Source organism: Cibotium barometz, chromosome 11, assembly GCF_041138505.1.
Source record: "Cibotium barometz isolate CiBa-2024 chromosome 11, ASM4113850v1, whole genome shotgun sequence".
Classification (NCBI taxonomy): Eukaryota; Viridiplantae; Streptophyta; class Polypodiopsida; order Cyatheales; family Cibotiaceae; genus Cibotium; species Cibotium barometz.
The window spans coordinates 43,908,091-43,924,813 of NC_141056.1; the positions used below are offsets into that span (position 1 = coordinate 43,908,091).

Below are 16,723 nucleotides of genomic sequence, written 5' to 3' on the forward strand. Positions count from 1 at the left end.
GCCGTCTCGTCGGACTCGGAGGAATAGACGGCACTGGAGTGCCCTGGATACTCACGGTAGGGGTATAGACACCAGGCAGGGAAGGAGGGGGATGGGCATACATATACTCTGTAAGCTCAACCGGACCAGGATGGCGCCCAAAATGATTCAGCATCTCCATCAGCCAATTTCTGTACGCAAATGGATCGGATAAAGAACCTGGAATATCCATAAAGAGCCTGCAAACAAACATCTTTATGTACATCATGGGCTGTCTCTTGACTCACACAAATATCATCATTCAAGTCAGTTGTGTTGCCTGCAAATAATGAATTCTGAAACGCAGTCTCGTGTATACACCCGTGCAGAAACGCGTGTATACACCCGTCACAAAACGCGTGTATACACTCGTCCAGAAACGCGTGTATATCCGCGTGAACAGACTCTGTAGACAGATTACACGTGCTTTTACACGCGTTTCTACACGCGACCTGCGAAATTTTTTTTTCAAAAGGACCGACCCCCGACAAAGACAAAGTGTCCTTATAAAAGGACCATTGTCGCCCCTGTCAGAATCATTCACCTAATCGTGTGCACAAAAGCAAAAGGACGGAGACAAACCCAAAAAGCAAAGAGCAAATAGCATAAACAAATCTGAGGAAAAAGACAAGGCACAGGACAAAGTGACTCACCTCTGAAAAAGTGAGTCTTCTCTGCTCCTTCTCTGCTCCCTCCTTCTCCCGTGTGTGCTCCTTTCTCTGCTCCCTCCTTGCTGTTGGAAGAGGCGAAAACAGGCGAAAACGCAAGCAGTGTTGATATGTTAGTTCAAAATCTATATTTGGGGAAGGCGGGCTATTTTTAGTTTAAACATACCATCGCATTTATAAACACGTGTATATTCGCGTGTATAATATTTTAGCTACGTTAATACACGCGTTTTACAGAAATTACCCGCGTTAATACACACGATTTTTAGGAAGTAGCCGCGTGAATACACAATTTTTAGGAAATAGCCGCGTCAATACACGCGATTTTTGTACTTCCATTAAAAACATATTATGATTTTGTGTTTTCTGGTTTGTACACAGGATGTCATCAACCTCTTCCTGCAGTTCTGGGGAAGATGAGACAATGCGTCATCGTAATCGAGAGGTGGGTGGGCACGTTCGTCTTCCGCCTGCACCATGGATTATATCAAAGAAAGAGGAGAAGCAGGTAAAGCAGGCCATCACCACTTTGCGTACTCCCACTGGATGCATGAGATCATTGAAGGGAGCCTTTACAACCACTAAGAAAAGAGGCGCTGAGCAACTATATGGGTTGAAGTCCCACGATTGGCACAAGATGCTTCAAGTAAGTGTTTTCCAAGTCTTGTAAGTACGTTGAAATTAAATTTTGTAATGCTATAAACCATACATACATGTGCTCTTATGTGCGCAGTTCATACTACCTACTAGCATCGACCATTGTGCAAATAAGAGTTTGAAAAATGTATTTATAAGATGGGCGAGCTTGTGAGGTATGTAAAACCCATGCTCAGATCACCCTTCATTATACCTTGCAAAATGAACGTGCATGAGGTATAACGTACTATTTATTTATTTTTCAGATATGTTAGTTCCAAAGCAATTGATCCAGCCACGTTGGATGATGCGCGTGTTATGGCAGTGGAGGTGGTTTGTTTGGTAGAGGAGACTTTTCCGCGAACCATTCTCACAAGTCAACTACATCTCATTGTGCATTTAGTGGACGAAATTGCTTTATGTGGTACTGTGCATGCACGCTGGATGTTCTTCCTAGAGCGCTTCATGAAGACCTTAAAAGACTTTGTGAGGCAAAGTGCAAGGCCTGAAGGAAGCATGGCCGAGGGTTGGTTGATACAAGAGTCTCTTGTATATATTTCAGAATTTCTTAGTCAGGTGGACAGCTCTTTGCCACGACTATGGAGAAATGAAGAGGACTTGAGGATGACCTCTATTGTGCCTCAAGGAAAAGGACAGAGTAAAGTAATTGACAGAACATTGATTGATGATCTCAATTTCACTTGTATCCTTAATAGTGATGTGATGAGCAGATGGGTTACAAGATATGAGGATGCAAAGACAAAAAGGCAAGCAGAAAGAGCTCTCTTTCGGAGGCAACATGGCTCTCGGAAGGCGTACCCTAAGCATCTAGCAACACTTCCGAATGATATCCATGTTGATTGGTTGCATGAGGAAATGGAGAGAGCAGAGAGCGACGAGGGGCTGCATATCATGGCGGAAGAATGGGAGTATGCACGAGGATGCATGTCAAAGGTACATAGAACTAATGTTTTGCATTAGTTGTAAGTGATTTGCTTTTAATATTTATTCACATTGCTTACACAAATATTGCTTCTATTTTGGTCCAGTGCACTATGTTCAATGCTATATGGTGTGAAGGCAAGCATTTTCAAACACAAAGAATTGATGAAAAGAGAAATACACAAGATTGCGGTGTCATTAGTAGCTTTGAGGGAGCTAATGGAAAAATGGATGATTATTGTGGCATAATCCAAGACATATTTAGGCTTGACTTTCGTCGCTTCTTTGTGAATGTTTTGGATGTCAAATGGCAAATGAACGTGGTGGAAAAAGGGCCTGATGCAACGATAAAACGCCATGCAAGTGGATATGTAACTATTGACTCTACAAAGTTCTGGCAAACAAAGAAAGATAGGCTCGTATTGCCACAACAATGTGAGCAGGTATGCATTTTTTTACTAATGTGTTTCATGTACATATATATCTAAGCTCGCGTACCCCTTGACTTTTGATATGCTAATTAATTACTGTACTATGTGTATTTGAGTAGGTTATCTATCTACCAATGGTGCATGACATCAAATGGTGGTACGTCATCCCTATTGCACCACGTTCCAAAGTGATGTATAATACATTCACTGATATGGAGCATATGGAGGATGTAACAAGCCGCAATGAAGATGATGTCGAACATGCCATTGAAGATGTTGTGATCGATGATCAAGAAATAAGAGATGATCATGATAATGAGGATGAGCATGCCATTTCTCATGATCATGAGAATGACCCTACCATTGAGGATGATGGTGATGTTGATGAGGATGATCAGGACATCGATACCATTATCAATGGAGTACAGAATATCGATAGTGGAATAAATTTAATCGTAGCCTTACAAATTGATCAAATGGATATTGATGTTGATCGTTTGGCAAGGATGGATCTTATTGAAGATGAGATCGAACCCTAATCAATCCGTCACACTGTACGTTCTAAATTGATGACATTTCTATCATCTCATATGCATGGCTTATTTTTGAATATATTTCATTGTTGTAAATGCATGTAGTGGGATTGTGTAATGATGTATATTGTAATGTACTATGAGATGGTTTAAAGAAAATAGTTTTTAATTTTGTAAAGGAATTCAGTTTTTCTTCAGTTTTTCTCTGCCATGCGTGTATTAATCCGTGTATAGTGGCGTGTATTAATCCGTGTATAATAGCGTGTATTAATCCGTGAATATTACCGTGCATAGATGCGTGTATTACTGCGTGTATATAAACGCGTTTATACACGCATTGATAAATGCAAACATACACGCGAACTTAAATGCTAAAATACACGCGCCCGATTCTATTCAAATACAGGCGCGACCATACACGCGTTCGTAATTTATTGTGTGTATGAAACGCGTGTATGGCAGCATTGTCTTGTAGTGGAAGCACTATCCATTATATAGGAATTTGCTGAAGGTTTTGGGTCCAGATGCAACATTCATAAATCCAAGATCATAAGTCTGACTGAAGACAATGACTTTGATTTGTACACTTGGGAATTCCTTTTGGAGTGGAGGTGAAAAACAAACAGCTAAGTGAGTGGGCCTTAGAGAGATTCATCTAGAAGTTGAAGAGAGGGTGACCATTTGTAATGTTGTTTTAAATGCCTACATCATGTTCCTGTGCCTAGTGCTTAACTTTGGTAAAAGTCAAGAAAATTATGGGGCCTGTAAGGGACTTTCTATGGAGTAATAGGAGTATTAGCATGAGAGTGGTAGCTTGGCTTTCCTGGGACAAACTGTGTATGCCAAAGAGTGAAAGAGGCATTGGTATCCTACATCTACCGTTAGGTGAAATATGGACTCTCATGTTTTCCCCTAAAGGATTTTCACACCTCCTCTCTCTAGAAAAATGGGCTCATGGTGAATTTTTGTCAAATCAAATCAAACGTTGGCAGAGATTGCACATTTGGAATCCATTCATCAAGACCTTTCCAGTGATATATATCATGATGGGAAATTTTTATTATTCAAGAAGTCCCCAAATTGGTGAAAACATGGCATGTTACATGCCATGTCATCACAATGTCTACAGTTTTGTGTCTTTTATTGAGAAGCCCCTGGAAACGAGACTAGTTGTGAAGATCTAGTCAAGTGGAGAGGTCCTGGAGAAGCAATCTCCCAAGGGCTAGTTCTGAAGCCATGATGATTGTCTGTATGCAGCTAGGATATCACATTTCATGTCATGGGACCCTTTTGTACTTCTTGAAGAAAGTAATTTAAAAGAACTCACAAATTAAATCATAACTAAAACAAAAACTTGAATTAATTTGAAAAACCAAATAACATAGCATAACACAAGGCAAGAGAAATAAAATAACATCACCATTAAGAGTAAAAGGAGTAAAGGATAGAGAATACCACACAGAAGACAAGATTGGGTGCAATCCCCCCCTCAAGTGTGTAGCTCCACTTCCACGACTTGAGTATTTAGAGAATTTTACTCATAAAAATAGCCCAAGGAGCTTAGAATAGATGTGCGTACAAATTGGGCTTGCTTTTCCCCACTTTTGGGTATTGCTTTACATATTATTTACCATATGAAGTCTCCCTAAGGTTTGTACATATAAAAATCTTTGCCCAAATATAATTGCTAATGGGTCTTGTTATATAAAATATCTTTATGCACATTTGCACATATAATAATCTTGTGCACATTTACACATTCCATTAAGCTGAATCCTGCACAAATTAAATTAAGCATATTTTTGTACGATTATTAATTCATAAAAATTATAATAAAATATATATCTATAATAGTGTGTGTGTGTGTGTGTGTGTATATATATATATATCTATCGTCAATCCTAGGTCGATGGCCATGAATGCACGAATATAGAGTGGCACAGGTTTTTAAAATTAAAGGTAAATGTTTAGGAGGACTCCATGTCTCTTACATGCTAGCTGCTTTATAACCTTTAGTGGTTTTACCTCGAAACTAAAATTCAAGCTTTTAATAGCTTTAATAATCTTTCTAAAAAGCTTAGATAAAACCTAGGAAAAACTTATTACTATAAGCTTCAAAAATCTTAATACCAATATAAATATAAATCTAGGGTACACACTTTAAATTTTTATAACACCAAATATTTTCATAGACCCAAAGAGAAAGGAAAAGAAAAGTCTTGTAAAATGACCATCGTAGGGTTAGACAAGTAGTCTAGTGAAGCCTACATTAAACTATCCAATTTATCACTCTCGCAAAAGAAAACATTTATAAACTTATCCTCAAGATCCCTCAACTCACCTCATCTCTAATTTAATTATACTTACTACTCATATGTTTTATTCTTTCTTCATCTTAACAAATTTTCAGTGCCTTCTCACTATGTTTAATAGTAAAGCATAGCATATAAATAGGGGTAGTTTAAAATTATGCTTTTTGTTCAATTGTTATTTTTTTTTTCTTGATTGAATGTTTAAGAGACGCTTACCTAAAAATTTAGATAAAATACATTTACTTACAGGCTTCTTTGTCTTGTAAAGTTCAACTATTTTGGGCTTAAAATCAATATCGGTAAAATGGCTGGACAACCCTCGACCCGACCACTTTTATTGGTCCTCAGAGAGACTTCTGGACCACATATCTATCTTCTAGTATAGAAACTCACCAACCATGAGCCTCCCCCATGGCCATTCTGTGAGGGATGGACTTCTATCACTCTATGGGTGGAAGGAATCGTTAGGGACTCAACAACAAAAGTCATGGATTTGGACATCACGGTAGTTACCCATAATACCTTTCTAAATGCCTTACCTAAGGTGTACAATCTATACTTTTTTGACATGGTTTCTAAGCTGTACAATCTATACTTTTTTGACATGGTTTCTAAAATTTATATCCACGTACCCAACTATTTGGAACACCATATTAGATAATTTGGGAAAAATCCCATTCCCATTTGAAAAATGGGATCATGGTGAACCTATCCAAGCTTTTCAAAACCCCATCATGTGACATATCATTGGAAAGATCTTGAAGTGTAAGATCTAAATCTATAATGTCCGACAAATTTGGAGTTAATATGCTCAAGATATGCCAAAACTATGTTAAAAAGGTAATTCCCAAAGTATGAGATTTTTTCCAAATTATCTAATATTGTCTTTTGGCAGCATTCTCCATACTAGCTATTACAAACCTCATGAATACTTTTCCCCTACATCTTTTTAGACTGTTTGAGTAGGACTCCTGGCATCCTTAGTCCTAGACAAAGGATGTAATTAAATTTATTTTGTCTTGAAATTGTGTTCCTTCCTTTCGTCTTTTTTTCAATCTAGATTGTTAAAATTGCTATTAGTTTTTCATTGTATTTAAATCATAATAGTGCATAACCTTAAGACTCTCAAAAAAACCAAAATTAATTACACAACATCGCACCAACTACACTCAACAAGTCCTCATGACAATTTGTTTTTTTAACTATAGCATTATGACAATTTGTTTTTTTTACTATAGCATTATGACTTGATCATCATCTCATGATCCTCATACATCTTTGGAGCTCATGTGACTCATGACACAATGCACCCATTTAGCATATATATCTGAATGAAATCATGCTAATTTTCAACAGCTACTACGACCGACAACAAGATGAATGGTCAAAGATCTGGATGCATGATGATGAAGAATGTTTTGTTTTCATAGCCATTGGAAACACCACAGTTTTTACTCCAAACATATGCTTTTGTCACCTTCTAAAGCGGATCGACATCATACGTGGATATTCTATAGAAGATGATTCATCTCGATAATAATGGATGAAGAGTTTATTAATCGACTCCATTACCTTAGAACCAAATTAACCCCTGAGAAAATGATAATAGCTGACCATACCTCCATCATTAGAAGAATGTAAATATTGTTCGACTTCTTGTATTCATTTCTCTTGTTATTTTATAACTTTTTTTTGAAGTTGGTATCTCTTTATCTTTTTCACCATAGCAAATTGTTTCTCCATTTTCCATAATTTTAATCTTCATAGAAAAATATGCTTGTAGTATTTGTGTCCTTTTCAATAATGTATCTTGTAGCAGAACTAGTCAACACCTACATTATAACCTAGTAAATAATTCTTCCAATATTTCTATGTAAGTTTTTTCTTTCTGACAGTGATTCAAACACCTTCCAAGTAAGTTTCTCATTTATATCCTTACAATAATGATCACGCTTAAATATTTATGCATAGAATTTCAAACCATAGTACTATAAGTTTTATTTCTTATAAATTCATAATTTAATATAACCCTAGTTACATTTGGAAGAATAACTATATTTTGATCCATTTGCATTGCTTTCTCATTTTTCTCAATATAGAACATCATGGCAATCGAATATATGTAAGGTACGATCCTCTTACACCTAACTCAACCTTATGATGGCGAAATTCATATTTATTATTCAAGTTTATTTTAACTTCAAACGAAAATTAAGCTTTCATCATCTAGACTTGTTTAATTAATCAAGATTGTTAGAATTGTTACTAGTCATTCATATTTAATTTTTGCTTAAGCTCTTGAGAAATCAAATTTATCCGCTTTTCATTTATAATTTCACATGCTTTCAAACAACTTTTCAACTCAAGGTTAGTATTTCCTATCCATAATCAATTTATCTGTTATAATGTTAAGCTTCTGTTAAGCTTCTTGTGAATTTTGTTTAAAAACTCGCGTCTCTTTGAGTATCAAAATTATTTTGATAGATAATTTCAATGACACCAATGATGGAGGTATGTATATATTCACTTCCTTTTATACAAATTTTTCATAAGTATTTCTATAATATTTTTCCAACCTAAAAACCTAATTAATAAACCATAGATTCAACATTAAGATTAGTTCAAGTTCATTAAATTAAATAAAATTTCTAGATAGAGAAAATTTGAGTCAAAATTTAAGTCTCAAAAGGAGCTAGCCACTCCGCCTAAAACTTCTATTCTGAAGGAAGTGATGTATGGAATTAATCTGGTGGTATGGGACATTAGATTGGTATACTTACTCTAGACACATTTATGTATTCTATCGTTTACCATCGTATGCGTGTATGTGCAACGTGCCTATGTGGTATGGGACACTTAGACTCGTCTTACATACATTCATTTGATTGGTTCATTGCATATGTGTAGATCTAGTCTTCCACACCAATCATCATGAAGCCATCCTCTCATGCATTTATGCAACTGTATATCGGACATGCCCATATATGGCATGCTTGTGGGCCTCCACTGTTTCTTTCAATTGGTTTGTATATGGAGGGGTGATTCTCGGGTTACTTATGCCTAGCAAACATGTGTGTGGTTGTTATTGAAATACTTGTTGTTGTCTATATCTCAAGATGAACTTCGAAATGCATTTTCGGCCCCCAAAATGTATAGGACAACAGAGTTGCCCTAGCACAGCTTTAGTCCCGCGAAGAAAGCTCCTCAATCAGAGATCGTTTGCTGATGCCTCCCATAGAGCTCCCGACAAGGGTGTAGTCGCCAACACAAATAGGGAAGAGTAGTTGAAGCTCTTACCCTCGTACCGCTTCCTATGCTTCTCTTGCTTGCAGCTTAGCCCTTAGCATGAACCAGGCTACTCTGATACCATGAAAAGATGTAGGGGAGAAGAGAGCTTGAGCTCTTGCAAGCACACACACACTCACAAACCCTAAAAGAGAACACACAAGGTGAGAGGCTGAAAATCTTATTCTTCTTCACACAACACTCAACACACCATATACAAAGATAAGAGTACACACCATATGAAAAGGTACTCAACCAAATACATACTAGGGTTCTCTATAGTGTGAACCTAACTAAATGAGCTGGCGCTATAACTATGCCAGTTTCTAGAATGGCTATCACACAGCCTGTCATCCCACTGGCCGCATATCACCCATCTCACCAACCATGCCAGTGGTGTAAGTGTGGGCCTATCCCCCAGGCGGGTCATCAGTGTCCACCACCTCACTAGATGAGCTCGATATCTCAACAACCAACTATCGTATGGTACTTTTATCAATAGCTCAAGAGCATTGGTAAAATAAGCTAGAATGGATTCTCTCTAAATGTACTTCATATGCATGTATTATGAGATTAAGCATTGTATATGAAAAGGTCATGTATGAGCCTTGGGTGCTTGATCTACCATAGTTTAAGTATGCGTGAACACACTTACGCAACATAGTCTCCCATTGTGCAATCAAGTCTTTCTCTTACTAATGTTCTTCTCTAATGCATGCTAGTGAGTGTGTGTGTGGCATGAGGTGAGAGGAGGAACAAGGACCTGTAGTCCAACTGAATAGTGTGACAATGCTAGCCACCTGGGAGACAATGATAGAAATAGCTACCCAATGAGGTGTGGAGCTCTTGAAGTGGTGTGCTTGAGCTCATTGCTACTTAACCTAGGCCATTAGAAATATCCACATGATCATGATTATGGGATTAATTGATGTATTCAATTAATTGTTTAACTAATGTGGACAGTGTCTGAGTATAGCCAATGAAAAGTGAAAGGGTATCGATTGAGGTGTCTCACTGCATGAGATGTGAGAGGGTATCAATTGAGGTGTCACACTATATGAGAGTACCAATTGAGGTGTCGTATGGCTAGTGGATTGAGTGGTGGTGTGAAGATGATGATCATTTTTGTTTTGTGAATCATGTATTAGACTTTTTATGCATGTTATTTTTTATTTGATAATCAGTGAGATAATCACCAATTTAGGTATCGCAAGAGTTTTCTTGTTGGTATCCCATGTCCATAAGAACCTCTGAGCCATGCCTTTGTGCCTCTGAGCCATGTTCAGACCTCTGAGTTTACCTTTCAAGTTATGACATCAATACCTACAGCATAATCTTATTCTCTCGATAATTTTCTTACACAACCGAGGATAGTTGCTTCCCCAAATGGGAGGACTGTTTACAGGTATAGATTTTATCATATTTTTGATGAATTAATAATCATCCAAAAATATACTTAATTTAATTTGTGCAGGATTCAGCTTAATGGAATGTGCAAATGTGCATAAGATTATTATATGTGCAAATGTGCACAAAATTATTTTATGTAACAAGGCCCATTAGCAATTATATTTGGGTAAAGGTTTTTATATGTACAAACCTTAGGGAGACTTCATATGGTTAATAATATGTAAAGCAATACCCAAAATTGGGGAAAAGAAAGCCCAATTTGCACGCACATCTATTCTAAGCTCCTTGGGCTATTTTTATGAGTAAAATTCTCTAAATACTCAAGTCGTGGAAGTAGAGCTACACATTTGAGGGGGAAGATTGCACCCACTCTTTTCTTCTGTGTGGTATTCACTATCCTTTACTCCTTTTACTCTTGATGGTGATGTTATTTTATATCCCTTGCCTTGTGTTATGCTATGTTATCTGGTTTTTTAAATTAATTCACGTCTTTCTTTCAATTATGAAATAATTTGTGAGTTTTTTAAAATTAATTTCTTCAAGAAGTACAAAAGGGTCTCGTGACATTTCATGGAGACAATGTTCTTTTGTTTGGGAAGATGAAAGGTGGGATATCATATGCAGATTACTTAATTGTAAATTGGAGGATGTTATATGGTTGAGGATTTTGGTGGCTTTAAAATCTAATGTATCTAAGAGAAGGGTTGTAAGTGATTGGACCCTAGAGAGATTCATCTAGAACTTGAATAAATGGGAGGGGGTTAGGGTTCCATTTCATGAAAGGGTCACCATTTGTAATGTTGTTTTAAATACCTACATCATGTTCCTATGCCTAGTGCTTAACTTTGGCAAAACTCAAGAAAAGTATGGGGCCTATAATAAGGGACTTTCTATGGAGAAATAGGTGTAGTAGTAGGAGAGTGGTAGCTTTGCTTACGTGGGACAAAGTGAGTATGCCAAAGAGTGAAGGAGGCATTGGTATCCTATATCTACCATTAGGTAAAATTTGGACTCTCATTTTTGTCCCTTAAGGATTTCCACACCTCCTCTCTCTAGAAAAATGGGCTCATGGTGAATTTTTTGCAAATCAAATGAATAGTTAGCGATTATTGCACATTTGAAATCTATTCATCAAGACCTTTCCAAGTATATATATCATGATGGGAAATTTTGATTATTCAAGAAGTTCCCAAATTGGTGAAGACGTGGCATGTAACATGCCACGTCATCACACTGTCTAGACTTTTGTGGCTTTTATTATGAACCCCCTAGGAACTAGACCAATTTGGAAGATCTAGTCAAGTGGAGAGGTCCTGGAGAAGCAATCTCCTAAGGGCTGCAGTTCTAAAGCCATGATGATTGCCTGTATGTAGCTAGGATATCACATTTCATGGGGACAATGTTCTTTCGTTTGGGAAGATGAAAGGTGGGAAGGTCCTGGAGAAGCAATCTCCTAAGGGCTGCAGTTCTAAAGCCATGATGATTGCCTGTATGTAGCTAGGATATCACATTTCATGGGGACAATGTTCTTTTGTTTGGAAAGGTGGGACCTCATGTGCAGATTACCTAATTGTAAATTGGAGGATCTTTATATGGTTGATGATTCCGCTGGCTTTAAAATCTAATGTATCTATTGGCATTTGTCCCAGGTGTAGGTCATCACTTGTGTTTTGGGAATGCCTAGCAATTAGGGGTACTTGGTCCAAAATGTGTAGATGGATAGAGAAGAGCTTGGGTATGCAAACATGTTGGGGGGACTGGATCTTGCGTAAATGGTCAATTTTAGTAATGAATATATTGGTTTGGTTTTTAATATCATCAGAGCTTGCATCTTGATGGAAATCTGGTCTAGCAGGAATGCAATTGTATTTAGGAAGGCAGTATGTACAGGCTTGCAAGAGTCAGACTTGATGCATAAGTGTGTTACATGTGCTGGTTGGTATGTAATGTGAATAAAATAAGATGTTTTGAGCTGGATATGGTGATTCAGAACCTGCAAACAAATATGATTTGAATTTTGCCTCAGAGTTTGGTGAGCTTCAAACATACTAGGAATAAACCCCTAACTTTGGTCTGTATGGTGCTGCAGGTGAGATTTTGGGAAGGGAAGAAAAGGCCTCCCAAGTTTGGACCAAAAACTCTAAGGTGGTACCGTAAAGAAAAACAAGTTGATCGTACATTTGTCGCCCTCGTAGAAAACCAAGTGCGAACAAGACCCACTATTAAAGTTTGGTCCAAGAAAGGGGGGATGCTGGAAAAACAGTCCCCTGGAGGATGCACTACAGAAGCTATGATGGAGGCCAGAATACTTTTGGAGCATCAAGAAGAGAGATGGGAATTTTTGTGTAAAATTCTGAATGAAGTTGAGAAGGAGTAGTAAATATAGACACTGTAGCCTTGATTTGGTTGTATTTGCAGTTTTTGAACAGTTTCAGTTAATATATATAACTATTATTGATCTGAAAAAAGGGAAAAAACTAAGAGAAGGATTGTAAGAGAACTTTTTGTAAAGGGCTGTCTTTATTAATATTAATATATATAATTACTTGTTCCCAAGAAAAAGAAAGAAAGAAACTAGTATTTAAAAAAATTATTTACAAACAACTAGGTCAAATTAAGGAGACGTCTTGGCATTGGCCTGTCGTCTAGTCAAGAATCCACACATCAATGTTTGTTGTCCTTTTTTCAACAACAAAAAAGTTTCAACCGCAATCAAAATAAGCTAGGAGCGTATTTTTTCAATGTCGCCGGCCACCTCGCCTTCTCCGATGGGCGCCGCATGCTTCACTGCTCCCTGCTGGTTTAACACAATCAGCAATCTATATAAATGCATTAGATCTCCTCTGAATTTCGCAAGCCTTCTCTGCTTGAGCGTCGATTAGCACTTAATTACGTCGTTAATTACCATGACCACCATCTTCTCCAGCTAACGTCTAGCTGTGCCGGAGAGTGCACAGAAGGTGACGGATCACGAGAAACGCCATCTTGTGCAGAAATTATCCCAGATGGCCGTGCCGGGAGGTGCCCCAGGAGTTCTTGGTCCCCCATGAGCAGCAGCCTCATCCGGCCCAAAGAAACACGGGCCTCCTTCCCTTCGTGGATATGGCAGGCCTTCATGGAGACTCGGAAGCGGACACCCTGAAAGAGATCGCCAAAGCCTGCGAGGAGTGGGGCTTCTTCCAAGTAGGTTAATTACATTAACGTGCCTGCGCTAGCTAGCTTTTAAGATTAGATAATAATGAAGAGGAGATAAAAGCGTATAGCTGATGTGGTCTGTACTGTTTGCTGCTGTGCTGCAGGTGGTTAACCATGGCATACCCGCGAGCGTTATTGAAGGGACCAGACAGGCAGCCAGGCAGTTCTTTGAGCTCCCCATGGACGACAAGGAAGGTTACTCTGTGAAGGATCAGAGCACTGAAGGCTTGCTCGGATATGGCCACACTAACTTCTTCCAAGGAGCCGCAAATGACTGGATGGACTCCCTCTTTGGCTACCTGGCTCCCCCCTCATTGAAGAAACTCGACATGTGGCCTTCCCAACCCGAAGGATTAAGGTCCAACCCCTCTCTCTCTCTCTCTCTCTCACTCACTCACTCACTCTCTCTCTCACACACACACACACAGTCTCTCTCTCAGAGACAGTACACACATACACCCCCCCCCCTTACACACGGACACACACACACTTTTTTTTCCATTATATCACATGGCCCAACACCTCTTTGTGATGTGACCACTCTAGGGGCATGGTGGATTCCTACGGCACCGAGCTACAGAACCTTTTCAAAAGTTTGCTCGCCGCATTGTCCAAAAGCCTTGGTATGAAGGATGACCATCTAGAGAAGGTTTTTCAACATTACAACTTGTTCTTCCGAGCAAACTACTACCCTCCTTGCCCTCAACCTGACCTTGTTCTTGGGACACATGGACACAAGGACCATGGATGCATGACGGTTCTACTACAAGACAAAGATATGGATGGACTTCAAGTGTGCAAGGATGGCCAATGGTTCTCAGTGGATCCCATACCGAACGCATTAGTCATCAATATTGGTGATCAATTACAGGTAAAGTCCTCCAGCCCTAAGTTAACCAGTTTGTAAGAGCCACATCATTAACACACTTAAAACCACCAAACTTGTGCCATATTGTTGTCTTTAAAAAAAAGGTTTATAAATATTTAGTGATACCCAAAGATCATGTCTAATAGATGTAGCTAGTAGGGGGTCCTCATCCTACAAGGTTAATTCCTTGCTACACTCTAATAGATGTAGCTTAGTAGGGGGTCCTCATCCTACAAGGTGAATTCCTTGTTACACTTTAGTGAACAACTTTTGCCATGCTTCTCTTTTCTAAAAGATGAATTCCTTTTACTACTAGGCTACACACTAGTGAACACCTTGTGCCATGCTTCTCTTTTGTAAAACTGTAAATTTAGGATATCATCTTGATATATATATTGACTCTTTTTTATTTTTTGATTATAGATGCTAACCAATGGCAAGTACAAAAGCGCATTACACCGTGGTGTGGTGAGCAACAATCAAACTATAATGACCCTTGTTGCACACTTGGATCCTCCAAAGAAGGTTGTAACAACACACTAATTGGCACATTATAGTCAAATATCATATTTAGCTAGAGATTGAGACACTTTAATTTGAAGCATAATTGTCCTTAGACATATATCGCATGGATCACCCCTAAAGAAGGTGGTAGCAACCCTTAGACGTATAATCAAATATCATATATAGATAGAGACTTGAGACGCTTTAATATGTTCTTGGACATATATATCACACTTCATTCTTAATGATATTGATATTTTATGTGCATGTCACTAATAGCATGAATAGCTTTTCTACTTAAGGAGAAAAGCTTGTAAAAGAGAATTAATGGTAAGAGCTTTAATAGTGGCCATAATTTGATTAACTATGTCATAAACGTATGATCTTGTATGAATGGATTTGATGGATTAAGGATATGTACATGCTTTCATCTTGCACTCTTTATTACGAATATATACAAATAGGGACTCTTGTACCTCACGAGATTGAATAACTTTTCCTCTCTTCTTTGAAACCAAAATCCATTTCGATTTGTGCCCCCTCAAACCAAAAAATCAATTTAGGATACAATATGCATGGGATATTGTGCCTACTACTACTAGCACGATCATGACAATTTTTTCACAAAAAACATGAAGCATAGATAACATGTTTCAACTTTCCATAACTATATATTTTTTTTACAAGACATTGTCAATTGTTCTAGTTTGTTTTTTTCATTCTCTAAATCTACTTTGTTTCACCTATATGTAGATGTGAGAAATACATAAATAATTGTTTGGTCTCCACCTAGTGACATACACCATTTAGGATCATCTAATGCTTATGACATTACTTCCTTCTTCTAGAGTCGATTTTTGTAGAAGGAATGCTCGAATAGATTTTGTAGAAGGAACACTCTAGTGGTTTTACTTAAACAATATAAATGAAAATATAAAAATTAATATTTGAATATCTATTAAGCTAGTTTTACTGATCTAATATTAAGAGTCAACATTTTCATGATGGTTCTTTGTTCCTTTTAATAGGTGCACATGTAAAGCCCACCTATTCCTCACTAAATTCGACCCCTTACATCTAGTCTACCATTTCTATTATTATAATGTTAGTATGATCCTTGAAGGGAAAGCCCCTATCTTTATGCTTTTCAAGATGATAATTTAAGTTTAGGCATCTTTTGAAAGTGAGTGAATACAATAGTAGCACCCCCCTTCTCTCTCTCTCTCTCTCTCTCTCTCTCTCTTAATATCACAATAATTTCATATTGGGTGGATTTATATATTAGAAATTAGCACTAGTCTTGTAGAAAAAAACCACTTTTGTGGCTTTAAGAAATTTTTGTTTAAGAAAATATTTTCTTTTTGTTTCAAAGAAATTTATATTAGGAAAATAATATCAACACAAGATATTCATTGAGAGATCATAATAAGTGCCAAAAACATTTTAAACATATTCTTCCATAGTCATGATTTCGGTAAATAAATTAGATACTTTTTCAACACCTACAACTGTACGATTAAAAACTATTCTACATGTGCATAGGATATTGGCATGTCCAATATATCACTTAATAAACAAACACTTTTTCATATAGGTATCCTTGAAGTAAGGCTATTGCAATATTTTTATGTTATTTTTAGCAATTTTAAAATAAGAAAGTACTAGATATATAATTTTCTTTTTCCAAAAACTTCCACCATAGGTAGAGGCATTCTAACCAATTATTCTTCAATAGTGTCATGAAATTTTACGTTGGTTGACATTTTCATTTCTTCAAAATTGCAAGACTTGTCTTTTATGTTGATAAGCACGTGAGCTCTCTCTCTCTCTCTCTCTCTATCATAAAAACTTTATATTGTGTGAATTTATGTAAAAAACATTAACCCCCTTTTGTTAGAAAGAAAGCCACCTTGTGGCTTTA

General features: G+C 37.4%; 1 pseudogene; it reads left to right on the forward strand.

Moving 5' to 3' along the window:
* Positions 1-12,312: 12,312 nt before the first annotated feature.
* On the forward strand, positions 12,313-14,841 carry LOC147634209 (jasmonate-induced oxygenase 4-like; annotated as a pseudogene).
* Positions 14,842-16,723: the final 1,882 nt, after the last annotated feature.